The sequence below is a fragment of the Astyanax mexicanus genome, chromosome 20, assembly GCF_023375975.1.
Source record: "Astyanax mexicanus isolate ESR-SI-001 chromosome 20, AstMex3_surface, whole genome shotgun sequence".
Classification (NCBI taxonomy): Eukaryota; Metazoa; Chordata; class Actinopteri; order Characiformes; family Acestrorhamphidae; genus Astyanax; species Astyanax mexicanus.
Genome location: NC_064427.1, coordinates 13263114 through 13284923, shown reverse-complemented (window position 1 = coordinate 13284923; position 21810 = coordinate 13263114). Strand labels below are relative to the sequence as shown.

General features: G+C 37.1%; 1 long non-coding RNA gene across 2 annotated transcripts in view; it reads right to left on the bottom strand.

Moving 5' to 3' along the window:
* Positions 1–112: 112 nt before the first annotated feature.
* Positions 113–21810, bottom strand: part of LOC111190348 (uncharacterized) — a 68696-nt gene continuing 46998 nt past the window's right edge. Inside the window, exons 3-4 of one of the 2 annotated variants that reach the window (XR_007427565.1) lie at positions 3976–4061; positions 113–421 (exon numbers count right to left, since the gene is read on the bottom strand). This is a non-coding gene — a long non-coding RNA (uncharacterized LOC111190348). The remainder of the gene's footprint in view (positions 422–3975; positions 4062–21810) is intronic. The other variant, XR_007427564.1, reaches the window with a different exon arrangement.

Below are 21810 nucleotides of genomic sequence, written 5' to 3'. Positions count from 1 at the left end.
TCTCAGCCCTGAATCCTTCAAAAACAGACTTTACATTCTACATTCAACACACAAATGAACCCAAAAAGAAATGATTGTGTTAATGAAGATGTTAAAGTCAATTTTACGCAGTTAAACGCATGTTTACGCATGTTTTAAGTCAAATCAAATCAATATTATTTACAAAGGTAATATATCCATGTGTATAGCAACTTGAGTAATTAAAGCATTTAGAGTTCATGTAAACTTCTATGCAATCAGTAGTGGAGAGTGAACCGCTAGTCCAATGCAGGAGATTGAACTGCATGATGGGCAGCTGAACTGTGGTGGGTGATGGGGAAGGCTGACTTCCAGAAACTTCCATCAGGCCGACAAGGGACATGAGATCCTGAAGGTCCAACATCCATTGGTATTGGGTCAGACAAGTGGGCAGTTAGTAACTCTGCGAAGGCAGAGAGATGGGAATTAGTTTTTATTTATTAAAAACGGAGAATAAAAAACATTATCAGAGTGTGGCTAATGCTTTGGCACATCTGAGTAAAACAGCCTAAGAAAAGGAAGAGAGGTAACAAAAACACAGAGGCACCACAATTCCATATGCCCATGAAGCCATGGATCTGTTGCCTTATCTAAAGGGAAAAACATGAATTAACAAAAGCTAGACCAAACAAGTAAGTTTTTAGTCTAGTCCAATAAGTAAGTTTTTAGTCTAGACTTAACACCTTCGGGACGGTTATTCCAGAGTTTGGGGTGCTTTATAAGCTCCTCTGAATTCTGGGAACTACTAAGAAAGAGGTGATTAAAAAAAAACAGTTTACATACAATACAGTATATACACAAGGTGAAATATTATCTTTGAGAATTACATATATAATACAGTATACCTGCCCCAGTCCCTTTTAGCTAATGAACTGTGCACATACTGTGTCAAAGAAATGTTTCCAGGTTTTAGAAGTCTTTCTACTGCCATCCAGTCTTGCTAGCATGCACTCATATGCTGCTGTTTTATTCATTAATGTCATCCATTCTTTTGACGTAGGCATATTCGTACTCTTTCAATGTTTTAAGATAATTCTAGCAGCTTTGACAATGCCTACCATGATAACAGAAAAAGATTACACGACACATTTGGTAATTCAGTCCTATCTCCCAGCAGACAAAGTCTAGGTGATTTCTAGATTTCCAAAATATCAGTCCCAAATTTGGCACAAAGGGCAATTCCAGAGTGCGTGCGTACCCTTTGTACAACCTTTCCAACATTTGTCAGTTTTACTTATACCCATTTTACACTTCAGGGGGGTATAGTAATACCTATGTACTGTGTAACACCTTGTACTGGGTAAATTTCCCTTTTACTTCCCTTATATGACGTCCTACCTTTGACAGAATCCTTTCCCAGCTCTCTTCCTCAATATGAAAATTAAGGTCTTTCTGCCACACAAACCTAAGGCTGTTACAAGGGTTCTTAAATGTCCCATTGAAGATCTTGTAAAATACTGCTGCCTTATGGCATTCAGGTGATAATTCGAAATATTTACATAATTCATTATGCACATTGCTCATGTCACCATTCTTCTTTACAGATGCTCTTATCTGGAGATATTTACAAAAATGTCCCTTGTTCTTTAAGTTGTATTTATTGAGAATCTATTCAAAGGACATAAACACTCCCTCACAAAATAGGTCCCCAACAGAATGAATCCAACATTCAAGCCATTCCTTTTAGTAAACTGATTTCTTACCAATAACTATTTTAGGATTGTGCCAAAGTGAAGATACTATTGTTGGTATTGTTGATACTGTAAGACTCCCATCATTTTGTGAACCTGATCCCAAACTTCCCTTGTGTGAGACACTATAGGGTTAATGTTTGTCCTGCTTCTCAAGTTTTTGCATGAGGATGTCACTAGGATAAAATGGAAAGGCCAAATCTCTCTCTATTGCTACCCAATCCAGTCCTGTTTCATCTTTGCACCAGTGTTTGGCAAGTTTAGCAATTTTGAAAGAAATATTGTACAGTCTGATATCTGGAAGACCTAACCCTCCATTTTCACTCCGGGAGTACATTTTATTTAAGTTAATTTGTGGTCTTTTTTTCTCCCACAAAAAACTCCTAATACTCTCATTGTACTGTTTATATATTTCAGATGGGATGGACAAAGGTTTTTGATATATAAGCATTGATATATAATTAAATTGAGGAGCTATTACCATCTTTATTGTGTTAACCTTTCCCCACAGAGACAGCTTAAGTTTTCCCCACTTGTAAATGTTAGTTTTAATGTTTTTCAATAAGGGCTCAAAATTAAGTTTTGAGATCTCCTTTAGGTCTGTACATAGCTTTATACCTAAATATTTAATTCCTGTCGAAATCCACTTAAAATGATATTGTGCCACATCACCTTGTGTACAACCTTCCGAGATTGGAATTGCCTCAGATTTACGCCAATTAATCTTGTACCCTGACAGTTCTGAATATGCCTCTATGACATTCATCAATGTTGGGATTGATGTGCTACTAAGTACTAAGTAGTGCTACTAAGTAGTGATAAAATATCATCTGCATACAGCATCAACTTGTGTTCGCTACCACCTCCCCAGATTTCTGTTATGTTATGGTTGCTTCTAATAGCTGTGTGGTGGGAAAAAAAAAATCTGAGTCTGGATCAAGTGAGTAGCAATTATTTAATTGGAGAAAAGACAGAATACATTTCAAAGCATGCGTTCAAGTCTCTCCCTCCGTACAGCCAACATCTCAGGGTATTTATACCTTTTTAGTTCCCCTCAGGCCATTGCCTTATATGGTAAAAAGCATTGCCTTATATGGTAAAAAGTCCACGTATCTCGGTATATTACCTGGCCAGTCTTGACCAGTCGGTCCGGTGCATTCCTACAGCCTGGGGCGAGGGTGAAGCTTACACTTTAGTGACACGTAGCTTCCAGAACCTTCCAGTACACTGGTCAGTAACTTGTGCCACGTATGTTTTATGGTTGATGCCTGAGGGATGTGATCGTGTGTTCACCTGTCCTGCACGCCCATGTGAGCCACGAATGCACATTCTAATCTCTGCAGCTAGTCAGTATCTTCAGTCAAAATTACGTACATATTTTAGTAATATTTTACCCTCCTTTTTGATTATGAATCACCTTAAATAAATACATTTTCATCACAGCTGTGGCAAGAGGTTCAAGGGCAGTAGTGAAAAGCAACGGTGAAAGTGAACACCCTTGCCTCGTTCCCCGTGTCAGTGAAAAGAAAGGGAATATAAAGCCATTAGTTATCACAGCCGCTTTAGGTTCAGTATACAAGATCCTTATCCACAAGGAAGTCCCACTCTATGCGGTCAAATTCTTTTTCGGCATCAAGTGATACGGCTGTGAGTGGGACATCCAATCTACGGAGCCAAATCAAGTGAATCAGCCTTCTCATGTTATCTTTTGATGCTCTGCCTTTAACAAACCCTACTTCATCTGGATGTATAATACTTGGCAACACCTTATCTAGACTTTAGTCATAATTTTACAATCTATGTTGATCAAACTAACTGGGCGAAAGTTTGAGGAGTCTGTTATGTCCCTATCTTTTTTAGGTATAAGGGTTATCAATGCCTCATTAAATGTACTTGGTAGTGATCCACTCTGTAATGCTTCCTGGTAAACCTCTGTCAAAACTGGGGCTAGAATATCAATGTATGGTTTATAATATTCCATTATAAACCATCCACCCCTGGTGATTTACCAACTTTCATAGAGAGAATAGCTGCCCGAATTTCCTCTTCAAGTTAATGGTGACTCTAGAACCTCAATTTGTTCTACTGTCAGTTAAGGTAGAGCCCCCAAACATACACAGAGTCCCATAAAGGGCAATTTTTAACAGCAAAGCACAGGCCAAAGCATCACAAAGCATCAAGACCATGATTAAAGAATTTGTGGGATGTTACATAACTTTTTTTTTTGTTGAGAAACAAATAATACATACTCTGGTATGTTACATACCTTTAAGTGCTGACACCATTTCCTCAATGAGCACAGATCTCTTTTTCGGAGGCTGCACAAAGCTCACTTTCAGCATCTATCAGACTCTTTAACACAACAAAAATTCAAATGTTACAATAAATGTAGTAATAAACTATGTTCTAACATAATTGTCTTTGCAAGAGTGTGAGCAATCTACCACACCAAATTAAAAAGGTATACAGAAATCATATTTTGCATTGTTTTTAGGATAAACAGGGTTAAAACAAACACAGCAAATTTGCCAGTGTTAAATATAAGTTGATTTACATGTTGATTTAACACTGGCAAATTTGCTGTGCACCCTTTACCCAATACAGAAGAAAATACTGAAAAATGTCAGGGCACAGCATTTTACACAAATAGCTCTTTTCCACCAACGTGGAACGGGCTTTGTTTGCGGTCATGCGCCAAATATTGAACCGTTCTGTGCATTCTCACCAACAAAAATAGGTTTGTAAACCATTGAGTTCTTTTGCTTAAATATGGCTACATGGGTAAATATATACGTACAGTATATTTAGAGAAAATATAAATCTATTCTAGAAGACTATGAAGTAAAACTCTGAACATGGAAAAAGTGTTTATGCAACTCTGTCTTTGCAACCGTTGAGCCTTAACAAGTATTCTGACTGAGATCTGTTCTCTTTTACCATAAACAAAACTATGGATTTTTGTAAGTAGGACTAAATTTTTAGCTACTACTGCTAAAACTCACGATTTCCAGAGATTTTCATTTATGGGTGTGGATTCCAGGTCAACAACTTTTACATCTGAGTCTGTATCTGTCTCATACAGTGGAGGGGCTGTGTTAGGATCAGGGCAGATCTTCTTTAAGAGCCTCAACCATGTGCTTTTTTTTGGCCTTTTTTGACAGTACCCAAGCACAAAAAAGAAATAAAAAACATAAATGTTAAACTTAAAGACACCCACAATCACGAGAAGATGCCATAAACCTAGAGTAATGCAGATGTTTGCAGTATCATTTGATAAATGCCAGGATTACACATTTTTGAAAGATGGTTAACACAGTATTATACTGTTTATTTATGATATATATTTCAATTGCATTTCCTATGAAATAGTTAAAAAGCTAAAGCTGAGTTAATGTAGGTAAAGTCTGCAAAACTAAGAATAATAAACCACATCACTTTGTTTAAATTGTCCAGGGCTGCATCAAAGGTGGGACTATACAATATAATATAGCATGATATAATAACAAACATAATATTATAAATATAGCTGCAAGCAGCAATCCTAGGGGTCCAAGCACTTTTCAGATTTCTTTAGCAATTTAGATAAACCTTGAACCTACTTACAGTTCCACATTGAAAGAGTTGCCAGAGGTTGAGATCGAACCCACAATCTTACAGCTCATAGGCGAGTCTTTTACAGAGTTGCCACTCAGTAACCATGGCAAAAAAAAGACCTTTTTCAGGCAATTAATTGAGAGAGAGTACAAAGGAACCCAGCGCCCTCTTACAACCAAATTTAGATGCTGGCATGATTATTGCTTTTATCAAAAAATAAAAAAATAAATAAATATGTTAAATATTTTGTGCCATTATGATGTTGTGGAAATATTTTTTACACAATACAGCCTGTTCTCCTTATTTAATAAATTGGTTAATAAATTGCTTTAATAAACTGCAGCCATAGTTTTTAAATAATTGAGTTGTTATTAATAAGTCCCTTTCCACATGGGCCAAAGATGCAGCAGGCAAAGATTAAAATTAATTGGAACCCTAGTTATTGAGAAACTATTTTTTTATTTTAATAATGCCACCTATAGCTTAATTGAAGTAAAACTTGGATGCCTTTCAAATAATTATTTTTGTTAAAAAAACTACTAAGTTACTCTGACACAATTAAATAATCTTGATTTTTAGCCATTTATGTCAACTAAGCTACACCCCAGGCTGACTCATTTGCATATGGCAGCAATGTTAATAAATATGAAGATTTGTAAAATAAATATTGACCAGGGGACTCTGCTGGACATGTTGATAACTATATTGTTGGTATATATTAAAAAATCCACAAGCAGTAGAAAAATATGTTTTGTAGATTTTGCTAAATATGGCAGTGATGGGTGTGGGCGGAGCTAAAAACCAATGAGTCTTGATGCAGAAAACTTGTCAGAATAAGATTCAAAAATAATTTTTAGTCTGCATGTCACAGTTGCTGAAAAGTAAAACATTGCTCTAAAGCACCACCATCAGGCCAAATTAGGTCACAACTTTAGTAGTGGGTTCATAACAGTACCTTGATGCCAAATTTTAAGTTTGGATGAAGCACAGTTGCTGTGGTACAAACTGTTTTAGGTAATGCACAAGGTTGAGATTGAACCCACAACCTTTTGGTTCAACGGCAAGCACTTTAGAAAGACGCCGCTCAGCCAAGACAGCCACAGGGTGTGTTTTTTCAGGCAATTTACTGTTGACAGTAAAAAGGAACCCAGCACCTTTCTTGCAAGTATTTACAATCTTTGAATCATCACAAAGGGTCAAGCTAACATTTTTTTAACCAGTTTTACCTGTTTTTTTTTTTTAACTATTATTAGGAACAAAATAATTATTTCGAATTGCATAGAAAATGATGAAGTTCACCAAACACACTGGACAAGATTCAAACTCAGGCTGTCAAGATGCAAGCCGAATAACCACCTCACTGCGCCACTCTATAAGCACAGGTCAGCTGGTGTCCAACATACTACTTTAAAGGTTTGGATTACAAAGGGTGAAGCACAAAACTTTATGTGAATTCACATTTTTTAAATTATTATTAGAAACTATAAAGCATTATAACAGCTGCCTAAAGACAAGCATGGTCTTGCAAGACAGCCTTTGTACAAGGTTCCAATTGCATACGTGATTGCATTATTCTGTCGCTGTGGTCCAATTCGGTTTCGATCCCCGAACCTTCAGACCAGGAAGGCAGATGCTTTCACATTATGCCACAAGTGACCTGTAGAAACATGGAGAACCTCGACACCCATGTCACATTTGAGTAATAGGAACTCAAGTAACATTTTTCAAGTATTTACAATTTTATATTTAATGTCATGCTTATACTTGTTTACTAAACAAATCTTTATTAGTTTGTTTTATGGTGACCTTGTGAAAGTAAGGTTGAGTTTTGGTCACATTTTTACAATCTGTAATAAATATATATAACCAATTTTAAATGAAATGCAGCATGCTCAGATTGATTCATGTACTTCAGTCAACAGATAAAAACTGCATTTTCCTTTAATAATTATTTACTTGGGAATTCCATAGATTATTTTGAGACCTGTTTGAGGAAAATCTGAAGAAAACCCATGGACTAGTTTGACATGTGAAATTGTCTATAAACTTCTACAAAAATCACAATAACTGTGCACTTTTCTAACATATTTGTATTTGAAAAATTGTCAAGCTTAATATTCTCTAAAACAAGTTATAAAACATTTTTGCGCAAAGTGAAGGGAGAAAGGCTTATTCTCAGTATTTTGAAATTGCACCACCATGTGGCCAATTAACATCAATTAAAGAATGTCTTTATAAACATACATTTAAAATTTAATGACGATCAGTGAATGTTGAGCCTTCCAAATTCCACTTTGAAACTAATTTTCCAATGGTGGCCATATTTTTGCAAATATAGATATGACCTTAACAATTCACTTATAGAATGTGCCTCCAATGCAGCATGCAAAATGACAACTCATTTGGTCAAGTGGTCATTGAGAAACAGATTTTTGGGTTCTATAGCCCCACCTAGGCTTTACTTGATACGCCTCTTGGATGCCTTCCACAGAATCATGTCCCCAACAAAACTGCTAAATATCACTGAAAAACAAGTTAACAGTCCTGATATTCAGCCATTTATGTGAACTAAACACACTGGGACCACACATTTGCATATAGCAGCAATGTTGTTAATAAATATGAAAATATTTTTGATAATTCTTGATCAGGAGACTCTGGTGAACATCTATATTGTTTGTATATATTTAAAAATCCACAAGCAGTAGAGCAATTTATGTTTTATAGATTTTGCTAAATATGGCAGCAGTGGATGTGATGCAGAAAACTTGCCAGAATAAGATTCAAAAAGAAATTTGTCAAAGTTGCTGAGATATTCACCAAAACGTTGCTCTATAGCGCCACCATCAAGCCAACTGAGGTCCTTTCTTTTGCCTGAGTAGTGGGACAATTAGTTTCTCTGTGCCAAATTTGAAGTTTAGGTTACTTACTGTCAACTCTACAACTTACTGTTAAGCTCTACAACCTTTTTTAGGGAAGACTAATAATAATAAGAAGAAATATAGCGGCGATTTACAGGACAGGCAAAGAGGCCCCTTAAGGCCAGTTAGGCTTAAAACATATTGCTGGTTGACTGGCATCACCAAATTGGTTGGACAGCATCACCAAACTGGATGACCAGCATGACAAAGCTGGTTGGTCGGCATGCATATTATGCTAAATAGCAAAAAATCTGTGTGCTCAGACCCCTAAAAATCTGAGCAATTCCAATAGGGTTCCAGCACCTACAGTGCTTAGACCCCTAATAATGAATAAGGTCTGCCTATATTATGTCTGTGAATCATACAAGTGTGTAAGAAATACCTTTCTTGTTGGCAATTACGTCTGTAAGGCCTTCGGTTCAGGTCTTGAGTTCAAGCATCTGCAAAAATACAGTTCTAAATAAATACTGACACAAACTACTTTTAATAAAAAAAACAATTATATAATGTTCTTTTTAATAATTTAGTTCTAGTGAAAAACATAGCAGGCTTCTATTTTACATTTATAATGCTTTGAAATTGCAGTAGTTGTGAAATTTGATTCTGAATGTGATGTAAGAAATTGTGATGTATAAATTATAAGGGTGCAAAAATACCTTTCTTGTAGGCTCCTCTGTATGTGAGGACATGCGTTCAGGTGCTGAAGCAGTCATCTGAAGAGGCAAAATCAATAGAGCACAAAAAAGTGATCTTACAACAAAACATAATTGGATACCTGATGTCTAAACAGTCCACACACTATAATGTAATAAACAGACACATTTAGACAGCTAACAAAACAGTATCAAAACTCAGCAAAACTGTGCATGTGTAAAGAACAATACCTTTTAACTAGTAATTACAAATAAAACTGAACATGAGACTAATCTTTCCTTTACTTTAGAGTGGGGTTCTGCTTTTATTCTTTATGTCCAAAAAGATCTGTTGACAGATATTACATTTTATTACAATGCATTATTACATATATTATTATTACAGTATTACAACGTTTTCATTAGTCTCTAACAATGTGAGACAGGTATATATATATATATATATATATATATATATATATATATATATATATATATCTTGTTTTGGAATATATACACATACATTTTTTTTGTATCTATGCCATTTTTGTACATGAACAGTAATCATAAATTACATACAAAAATCATTCATTATACTACTTAAAACAAAAAGACACGAAGACAGACATCCCAAGTTGCAAAAGTTGATTTCAGGGAGGACCCCCCCCCCCCCCCCCAAGTGGCAAAAAAAATTATAACCAAATGATAACGAAACTTTAATTTTATATTAATTAATTTTACGTTTTTTGTTTTTTTTTATATAAAATTTAGAGTATTCCTGCCTATTTTATTTTATTTGACAAAAATTGACAGTAACAATATCACAAGAAATTGCACAAAATCAAAAACATTTCATATCATATTACAATAATTATTAATATTGCCTCCGCCATGATCTGCTTTCTCTCACTCTCTGAACAAATCCCGTCCGATTGGCTGTCTCACAGACTCTTTGCAGAGAACAGGCCAATCAGAACCCTCTCTGTTTTCTCTCTCTCCTTCCCTCACGTGATTAGAGAAAAAAAAAGTCTGTCGCCTGTGTGCGCGCTTGTGGCACTCGTTCTGAATTCCGGGAGATTATATGTGACTCGCGGGCATCTGGGAGCCACTGCCGAAATGCGGGAGACTCCCGCAGCTTCAGGGAGACTTGGTTTGTCTGCTAAGAATTAAATCTAATGAAGCTTTGCACTGCACTGTACAGCCTCTCCTAGCTTGCTATCCAGGTTATCTCACTTGCTAGTTAGCTAGTTAGTTAGTAAATTAACGTTCGCAGTGATTAGTTATCTAAGTAATGTTGGCAGTGGTTAGCTAGCTATCTAGTTAACTAACATTCACATTTGTAGCTTAAAGTTAAAACGATGGTCTTTTATTGGTATTTGCATTAAGATTACATGTTCTAAACTTCTTATTTACTAGTCCACCATCAGATGACGTTTACAAAAGCCGTTCACCAGCGCTTACCTAGCCACTGCGCCCTACTAATAAGAGTCCTGCTCATCCTGCGCAGCTCCCCAGCAGCCTTCAGCTGCTCCGCCCCACCCAGACCGAGGCTGCACTCTAATAGGCTGATTAAATTTTAAACTACGAGCGCGAAGGCTTCAACCAGAACGCGCTAAACCTGCAGCCAGAGGCACAGCGATATGTTTTAATGATGCTGAAAAAAAGACAATAGAAGGCATACCTGCTGAATGATGATAACTGTGTCCCAAGGTCCAGTCAAATTATGCTGTGATAGTGTGGAGACCCTGACCTCCTCACATATGCAGGTACAAAAAGAAGTAATGTGAAATTCCAGCTCACTATGTACAGTAAATATAATTACTGATAATTATTTGTCCATATAATAAACATATTAATAAAGGTAAGAATTCCCCATCCATCCATCTCAAACATATGAAATGTACACATGAGTAATGTTGCAATAATTTATAAACATGTGAAATGTAGCTTATCTTTACACATCCTCTGCATATTTAAATACAAATTTGCGGCTTAATTTCCAAATAGTGTAAATAATATATTGGTAACCAAATAAAGCATAGATATGCCCTGAGAAAATATAATATTACAATTGCTAATTTAATTGAAATGCTCAGATCAGATTAATTCCTTTTTTTTTTTGTCGCAATTGGTGTTAGCCCCACAGTGAGGATTGTGATAACACCACAGAGGAACTGCCCAGCCACTTTGATGATCAGCTTCTTTGTGAATCAGTAAAAGAGATACAAACACAACATGTTCACAGGTACTGTAAATGATTCGTATGATGTTCGGTAACATCTGACACATATTTCTTAAAACTCAAATGAACTCATGGTGCTGATTCTTTGTTTAATGTGAATATAACATCAGTGCAAAACAGTATAACTGACACCAAGTAAGCCATGTATACAGGTACTATAATGGGCGTATAGGTTTGGTTTAATGGTTAAAGCACATGAAACTAACTTTTATTTAAAATACCTTCCATTTAGAAATCCTTACATGGGATGTCCTGTGATGATGAAACAATCTGAAGAGACACCTAACAGGGATTTATCACAGGTATTTGGCCTAATATTTATGTCAAATTCTGAATTTTACTCTACAAAATTTTCAATTCTGTAGAATAAAAGATCCAAAAATAAACGCTTTTTCTAAATATACTGTAACATTAATTGTAACATTAATTATATTACAGATTTAAAATGCATAATCGAGAGGTAACGATTAATTAGGAAAATTCTCAGATCACAAATTATCAGAAACCATAGTTTAGCAGCTGCTTGCAATGTTGAGGACCAAGAACATATGTGTAATTCTTAACAAATTAAAATAAAAAAAATAAAATTACATTTCTGTAAAAACTTTAAAGTGAATGTGTTTTTAATATTGTGAAAATACATAGAAGGTGTATTATTTAAGTTCTTCAGGTATATCACAACACATAAACATTCATCTCATGATTAATCATGTCTAATTCCAAGATGGAAGGCTTTGATATATCTTTACAAAAAATAGAATAGCTCACAAGTTTTCCTTCTTCCTTCTTCTACAAGCAAGATAAATAATTATGTTTCTACATTTTAGATGCCCCATGTTGATGATGAACATCTGTATCCTGGTGCATCCAAAAAGGCAAAATGGCAGAGTCCGCTGCTGTTGATGTCCTATGTCCTGCAGCATAACCTGACTGGAATAGCTCTGGAACATCTCTGTACATGGAGACAAGGGAGAAAATGCCAACACAATGTGAAGCATGCCAGTTTGTATTTGATAAAGGTACAAATCTTAAAAATGGCTAATTTTGTAATGATAAGTTTGTCATGCCAGATTAAAGACATTCTTAAAAATCCCAATTAACATGTATCTAGAGAGACAGCAGATAAAGAAGGAGTACTGAATGATATACAGTGTGGAGCAAAGTACAGAAAATTAAGAGAAACTGGCCAACTATGTGAACATGATATTAGTTTACTGTGGAACCTTAGTGGAATTCCATTTTTTAAAAGCTCTAAGTACCAGATTTGGCCATTTCAGTGTCAGGTTATTGAACTACAGCCTAAACACAGGAAAAGCAACATTTGTGTGCCATGTATTTGTTTTGGAGTATAGAAACCAAACAGGCACTCTCTCCTGACTCCCTTGTAGATGAACTCTTATCTTTAGAAAATGATGGTATCACATGGAGACATCCACAGAATAGAGAACAGAGGTCCAAGTTGTTTGCACTAATATGTAGCTCAGACTCTGTTACCCCTCCCATTAATTCAGAACACTGAACAATTTAATGGGCTGTATGGGTGTGATTTTTGCTATCACACAGGTTGAGGACCCTATCCTATCAGAAGAACAGAACCTGTTATCAGAGGCAAAACATTATGACCATGCTATATCAGTTACTCCAGAACAGCCAGACATGGAGGTGAAAGGGCCATCTGTATTGATTGATCTGACTGATCACTCTTTTTTCCAGAGTACCAACATAGTGCTTGTCTTGGTGTGATTTGACAGTTTGTGAATATGTGGCTGGATTCAACAAATCACAGCAAAAAGTGGAATATAGGCAGAAAAACAGACATTGTTCCAAAAATTGTTCTGCTAGCAGACATCCCGCCAGTAAGTGATATTGAGAGAAAGATGGATGTTAACCCCCCTAGGTGGAGTGAGGTTCAGGAGGTGGTACAGGCTGCAAAGGCAGGCTCTGCTCCAGGGCCAAATGGGGTCCAATTTAAATGTAAAAGTGCACCAGATGTTTTGAAGTTTCTATGAAAATTTATGGAAGAAGGGGATTATTCCAAAGGAGTGGCGAAGAGCAGGTGGTCTTCTTATTTCAAAAGAAAATGATTCTGTGGCTATTGATCAATTTTGTCCCATAAGCTTGCTGAATGTGAAGGGTAAGATCTTCTTTAGCGGGATTGCACGTAGACTTGTGGCTTACCTGAAAGGAAAAAAGTTAATTGATGCGTCTGTACTAAAGGCTGGGATTTCAGGTTTTTCTGGCTGTATAGAGCATAATAGTATGATTTGGCACCAGATTTAAACAGCAAGTGCAGAGGAACATCTGACGAATGTTTTTGGTTCGGACCCGCATGCACTTGTGGAAGACATTTGAATTCTTTCAGGTTCCAGATGAGATGACAAGGTTAGTTAAAGCCTATTTTGAAGACATTCAGTTTTGCTTTAGTACAGTGGAGTTTGTCACGTCTTGGCAAAGACTGGAAATAGGTATAATGGCAGGGTGAACAATTTCACGGTTAGCATTTACGATGGCAAGGTAATTATTAGGGCTTCTAAGTGGGTCGTAGGTGGGGACAGGCTGCATAATGGCACCTAGCTCCCACTAGTTAGGGCATTTATGGACGATATGACATCATTAACCACCACTGTCCCATGTACACGGCGACTACTGGGAATGTTAAATGATAATCTTATGCTGGCTAGGATGAAAATTAAACTGAGTAAATTTAGGTGTCTATTATTTGTTTATAGGGAAGTTGACACAAGAAAGGTTAACGATGGAGGGTGAAGTCATACCATCTCTACTGGAGAAGTCAGTTACCCAGTTTGGGTAGGTGGTATACTGCCTCAACCATTTCCTTCCTCAACTCCTCAACCTGCAGACACCATAATTTTAAATTGGGTTCTTGCCTCGTCTAAGGTGGCCACTGACAGTAGGTGGGTGAGGATCCAAGTTGTAGGTTATGTGCAGGAAGTGGCAAGCTAAAGCACACTAAAGCACACTCGTTGAAAGTGTAAAACTACAATCCACAATAATACAAAACTTATTTTATTCTACAATACTTAATTTAAAGATAGATTTTATGTGAAATGAATGTAATATTTTTAATAATACGCCGATACACATGCATACATATATACAACATACATATTACATGACAATAATGCACATTTTATTTCCTGAATGTGATAAGAAATTTACTTTATAACTTTATGTGACACTTGAGGCATGTTTGCTTCAAAATGTGAGTGAAGTCCATTTAATTTTTTTTATTTAGATTGAAGCATAATATAAAAAAATCTTTTTTTATTTATATTTACTGTAAAAACCTTAAAACCTAAAAAGCTAAAAGTATACTGTATATAAAGTATATATGATGAAAAGCAACACAGGAAGTGTATTGTGAAGAAATACATTAATTGTGAAAAAATACATTAATTTAGGTATACTTCCTTAGTTGTACTAAACCACACTTCAAAGTGCATGTCTACAAAATATATTTTTCAAATAATACCTTCCAGTTGACATAACAATTTTCTTAAAACATATTTCAATACATGAAGAAATCCATTATTTTAAGTATACATCCAAAGTTGCACTGAAGCACACTTTAAAATACATTTCTATACAGTACAGATTTTAATTAATACATATTAGTTGACATAACAATTAAGTACACTTTTGGTTAAACATGCTTTAGTATGTTTAGATTTAAATGTAATCTCTCTCAACACATTAAAGTATAATTTAAGATAATTTATTACTTTAAAATATATTTATATAATACAAATATTGTCATGATGTGGATGGAATACAGACACTCGTGGAACCAGTTATGAGATTTTATTAAAAACTCACAGGGTACAGAGGTAGTCAACAGCAATGAACAAATAACGCCAGCAAACAGATACCTGGAGGCTAAGACCATACCAGAGTGGCGAGGCAGTCCAGAGTTCATACACGACGAAGCCAGCATCAGAGATAATCCAAAAACTGGCATTGGACCTTTGCTTGTGGGACAGAAACCAGACGTAAGACTGACATGAACGCCCAAATGTTCAAAGAATGATTTCCACACTCTAGAGGTAAATTGAGGACCTCAATCAGAGAGAATATCTTCAGGAATACCAAAATGTCTAAAATGTGTGTGTAGATAGCATATGCAGTTTGCAAAGCTGTGGGCAAAGCAGAGAAGGGAATAAACTTAACACCCCTAGAAAATCTATCCACTGAGTACAGTGGTGTAGCCCTTGGACTCAGGTAAATCAGTAACAAAATCTACTGCAATGTGTGATCAGGGTCTTTCAGGCACAGGTAAAAGAACTAGCTTACCGGCTGGAAGTGAGAGCAGAGTCCCAACTAATGAGACGTTCTATAAATTGCTCAGGAATTAAGGTTTTGTGAGGGGGGCAACCCTCAGGAGGCGGTGAGTGCACCAAGCTCTGTTGTATGAGATCGTCTAATTCCGAGCGAATCGCTGCAATTTTGACAGCCGGAGGAAGGATGCATTCAGAATCAGAAGACTGTGATGCGCTATCCGGAGCACTGTAAACTCGGGATAGTGCATACACTTTAGTGTTACAGTTGCCGGGGTGAAATGAAATGGAGAAATCAAATCTGGAGAAAAACAGAGACCAACGCACTTGGCGAGGGTTGAGGCGCTTAGCAGCGATCCGTGAGAACCTTGAACGGGTGAGAGGAACCCTCCAACCAGTGACGCCACTCCTCGAAAGCCAGTTTGACAGCAAGAAGCTCCCTGTCCCCTATTCCATAAATGCGTTCCGTTGGGGACATCTTTCTGGAAAAGAAGGCTATGGGATGAAGTTTAGGCGGAGACCCACTACGTTGCGAAAGAACAGCACCCACCCTAGTGTCAGATGCGTCTACCTCGACCACAAACGGAAGATCGGGTTTAGGGTGAGCGAGAATGGGAGCAGCAACGAACGCAGCTTTAAGCTTATCAAAGGCAGCGTCAGCTGCAGGAGACCATTTAAAGGAGTTGTCTATACTAAAGGGAGATCTATGAAGGACTCGACCAAACCATGACCAACAGAACCATTTGCCGAAAGAATAAACACAGCTCTGCCTAACTCTGAGGCTTTGAAGTGGGCCTACATTGGTGACGCCGTCTGTAGCGTGGTCGTCTTTTTCTTCATCCAGAGAAAGGATCACGTGAGCCTATCTGCAGGATGGTTTGACTTCCTGTGTCAGCACAGAGCCCCGTCAGAAGCGACAGGAAAATCCCTTCACCCTCAGCTGGTTTGCTGGTTGCTTCCGGACCGTAGGCTTCTGGGTTGGATCTGGCGGATTTCTTTTTAGCTTTACTTAGCTAGACTTGGTTGGCATAATGCTTGGCTTCGTAGATCGTAAAATAGCTTTAGATATTTTAACTAGGATAGCTAATATTAATATACTTGAATACCATTAAATGAGTTGTACTAAGAATGCTAAACTATCGCTTACTGGAGCTAAAATACTAAGCTAAGCTAACTGCTGCTATTCTCTGCCTGTCCTTCCTCCATCTCCACTCTAGACTCTACTCTGGGCTCCCTAAACTGAACTAAACCTGTTCTCCCCGAACTCCTAACTGGACTGAACTCAAACTGCCTGAAACTGTGAGAGTCTGTTTGGACCTGCTTTGGGCCTTAAGCTACGATTGGCTCTGTGGCCTTTGGGGAAAGGAGCTACATATGTGTCTGTTTTTTAAATGGTCTAGGAGCAATTTCAAATCTTGGCGGGGAAGATGGTCTTGTTACACAAAGAGACATAAAACAACCCACATGTGTCACCATGCTTCAGCTAGTGAGAGATTTCTTATTTTACTAATAGAACAAACCAAAAGAAAACTCAATTAAACAGTGAATCAAAATACAATCTTCAGCATACCAGTTTGTGAGGATAAATTCAGGAAACAACAATCTTACAATTGAATCACAATAAATGTAAATGATATGTTTTACCTACAAAAGGTTTATAACATTCCAAATAATTCTGAAGTATGAACTAATGAATGGTATCTTGTCAAAAAGAAATTAAGAGTAATGCTATTATTTAAACCCAATTAAATCATTTAAAAGATAATACAACATGGACAAAATCACTGATTACCAAATAAAGCTAGTTAAACCTTGTTGATTCAGACTTGACTGTGTAGAAAAAAATTATCAGGACTCATTTACCAGAAGTGGCATTTTATTTAGTAAATATTCTGTAAAACATCTTTTTTTATTTATTCATGTATATTTTAATTAGTTCTTCTTAGTGAGAAATTCTCTTCTCTCTGCAGGAATGTTTAGATAAGGCCGCTGGCCCGGAATTTAGGACTGGTGTGAGTAAGATCAGTTTACACCACAGAATTTCAGCTTACAAGCTGACCATGGATTCCCAAGCCTAGAACATTTCTTTTAACTTCATACTTCATGAATCTTATTTCTTAGTCCTTTGCAGAAATAACTAAACATAAACCTTTAAATTGGCATAACATTTTTGTGTAGGGTGACCATGTTTTCATGTGGACACCTGGGCGATGGATTATGGAGCGAGGTGTGTGTGCTCAGACAGTGAGACTGCACTGTGATTGTTGACGGGGGGGGGGGGAGGGTGGTGGGCTAGGTGCTCTGACTGTGAGACTGTGAAATACGGACATTACCCGGGAAATACGGACGTTTGGTCACCCAATTTTTGTGGATTGCATTTCGTGTGGATTTTAGCAAGTTAAATTATATTATTATATTGTATTTCACTAACGTCCTGTCCTTGCAATGGTGCTGTTGGTCAATCACAAGTGTGAAACATTCACAGATTGTAACTTAAAGCAAAGTTTATGGCTGTCGGTCGGAATTTGGGTTCCTCCAAATTGCACTCTTGGGAAAGACTTTTTTTTTTTTTTTTTTTTTTTTACCCGCCACCACCCCCCCTCATTGGAGGTCTAATACTTTATTTCACTCTGCAAAATTGCATTACTCTTAAGGGAGGACATATATTAAGAAAGAGGAAAAGGAGAAAAGGAGAAAGAGAAAAAAAAAAAATATATATATAATAATAATAATATTTGTTTTTAGGGGGGTTATGTTTTTTAAAGTACTATGCCCACATTTACATTAGATAGCTGTGGCATCAGGTCACTTATAGTATTATAGATTTCATAATGGGGCTCCAAATGCTACTAAACTGCTGTTGACTGTGTTTTGTAAGTGAAACAATTTTTTTCTAATGATATGTAGTCTATTAAAAGATTTAACCACTGTGTTCTTGTAATGTTTTGTTTTGACTTCCAATGTAATAACTCTTGGGAAAGACTTGAGAGATACACATGTCCGATAGTGTCTCTTGAAATTTAAGGCTGTTTGGAAAAAGATTACTGCAAGGCTTTCAGGGTGTTCTGGATGGGGTTTGTAATGTGTAGTAAATTCCTTTAGGCCACAAATTTGGGGGTAGCATGTGTGTGTGTCCAAGTGATGAATAAAACCTCACTTTAATCCACTACAATTAGAAGTGTTAGCATTTAAATGTCCATGTTATACAATAAACCATTTCCACAGAAAAGTTCTTTGAGCACATTGGTCACCATTTAAAAAAGCAAGAAACTAATTGTCACTTCTGATCAAACATTTATGGGACATATGCAAAATAGTGAACCCTTTGAATACAGGGGAATATCGTGATGATGATGCAGATGATGAAGATAATCAGAGTGCAAAGGTGGCGGAAATAGAGGCTGAAAATGAAACGAGAGAACTACCCAACTTGATTGCATAAGTCTTTTCATAATGGCACATACTTTAAAGCCAACAAACTGTTCTCAGGACAAGCCATTAGTCTCATGTTATACATAAACAAATTTGAACTCTGTAATCCACTTGGAACATCCAGGAAAAAGCATACAGTTACTGCTGTTTACTGGGTTTCAGCAAATGTGTCACCATTGCTCCAATCTTCACTCACATCAATCTGCTTATCCATTCTCTGCAAGAAAGAAGATAAAAAACGATTTGGATATAGTACAGTGTCAGAGCCCCTACTGAAAGATCTTGTGACCTTAAAAGAGAAGGAATTTACATCTCTTATTAAAGCAGACAGGTCAAAGGTACTGTGTTTTGTGTTGTTGCAGACAACCATGGTGCTCATTTTATCAGAGGATTTGTTGAAAGCTTCTCTAGTTCACATTGCTGTCGGTTCACAGGTCATTGTTCAAGGTAAGTGAAGGTAAAACAGTTCTCATTTTCTCTGAGAACAAAAAAAGATCACATAGTTAATATCTAGACTGCACAGGAGTCTACTGGTGTAGAAAGTGTCCACTAAGAGAAAAGCTAAAACATTTTGATGTATTAACAGGCTACCCACCTGATTTGTTACATGACCTTTTTCAAAGGTATTGTACCCTTAGAGTTAGCCTTGTGCCTTGATGCTTCAATTAGAGCAAGGTCTTTCACTCTTGAAGAACTGAACAAATGAATCAGATATTTCCCATATAGGTGGGCAGATAAAATGATGCCCATGAAAACTGTATCCACAGCTGATTAAGATTTGGTCCACTTCTGTCATTTTAGACAATGTGTTTTTGAAGCAACACACAGCTTTTTTGTGTTGTAAGACATACCGTCAACTTTCAAAACATTCTGCTGTCTCTCTTAGGGAAACATCAGTTAATGGTTGCATTTCATTGGCATAAAAGTAATGCTGAGCCTTTGGAGGTAACCAAGCAGGTAAGGTAAGTTCTGAAGGAAGAAGTCAAGAAAGCATGGGAAAGAAGATTTCCTGGTGAGTCAGATGTTCAGATGGCTGACACAGTGTGGCTATGGCACTACTTACCTAAAAATATTTTAATATCCCAATAACGGTTCTCTAACTGTACTGTACTCACAATCAATATCACAATAACTCAGCTGATTATTACGCTGCCGTCTCTTGTTCTCTAACTGTACTGTATCCAAACTCAATATTCCAATAACTCACCTGATTATTACAGCGCCCTCTACTGTCTTCTAATCTTACTGTACCGACACTCAATATAACAATAACTCACATGATTATCACAGCGCCCTCTAGTGTCCTCTAAATGTACTGTACCCACACTCAATATCTCAATAACTCACATGATTATTACAGCCCCCATTACTGTTCTCTAACTGTACTGTACCAACACTCAATATCCCAACAACTCACCTGATTATTACAGCGCCCTCTACTGTTCTCTATCTGTACTGTACCCAAACTTAATATCACAAAAACTCACCTGATTATTACAATGCCATCTACTGTTCTCTAACTGTACTGTACCCACACTCAACATCCCAATAAGGCACCTGATTATTACAGCACCGTCTACTTTCCTCTAACTGTACTGTACACACACTCAGTACCCCAATAACTCACCTGATTATTACAGCGCCCTCTACTGTTCTCTATCTGTACTGTACCCAAACTTAATATCACAACAACTCACCTGATTAATACAGCGCCATCTACTGTTCTCTACCTGTACTGTACCCACACTCAACATCCCAATAACGCAACTGATTATTACAGCACCGTCTACTGTCCTCTAACTTTGCTGTACACACACTCAGTACCCCAATAACTCACCTGATTATTACAGCCCCCTTTACTTTTCTCTAACTGTACTGTACCCAAACTTAATATGACAATATATCACCTGATTATTACAGCGCCCTCTACTGTCTTCTAACCTTACTGTACCCACGCTCAATATCCCGATAACTCAGCTGATTATTACAGCACCATCTACTATTCTCTAACTGTACTGTATCCACACTCAATATTCCAATAACTCACCTGATTATTACAGCGCCCTCTACTGTCTTCTAACCTTACTGTACCGACACTCAATATCCCAATAACTCAGCTGATTATTACAGCCCCCTCTAGTGTCCTCTAACTGTACTGTACCCACACTCAAATATCTCAATAACTCAGCTGATTATTACAGCGCCCTCTACTGTTCTGTAACTGCCCTGTACCCACACTTAATATCCCAATAATTCTGCTGATTATTACAGTGCCCTCTACTGTCCTCTAAGTGTACTGTACCCTCACTCAATATCCCAATAACTCACCTGATTATTATGGTACTCACACTTAATATCCAAATAACTCACCTGATTATTACAGCCCCCTTTACTGTTCTCTATCTGTACTGTACCCAAACTGAATATCACAATAAATCACCTGATTATTACAGCGCCGTCTACTGTTCTCTGTCTGTAGTGTACCCACACTCAATATCCCAATAACTCAGCTGATTATCACAGCATTCTTTAGTGTCCTCTAACTGTATTGTACCCAAACTCAATATCTCAATAATGCAACTGATTTTTACAGCACCCTCTACTGTCCTCTACCTGTACTGTACCCACACTCAAATATCTCAATAACTCAGCTGATTATTACAGCGCCCTCTACTGTTCTGTAACTGCCCTGTACCCACACTTAATATCCCAATAACTCAGCTGGTTATTACAGTGCCGTCTACTGTCCTCTAACTGTACCGTACCCAAACTTAATATCACAATAAATCACTTGATTAATACAGTGCCCTCTACTGTCCACTAACTGTACTGTACCCACACTCAATATCCAAATAACTCACCTGATTATTACAGTGCCCTCTACTGTCTTCTAACCTTACTGTACCGACACTCAATATCACAATAACCCAGCTGATTATTACAGCGCCCACTAGTGTCCTATAACTGTACTGTACCGACACTCAA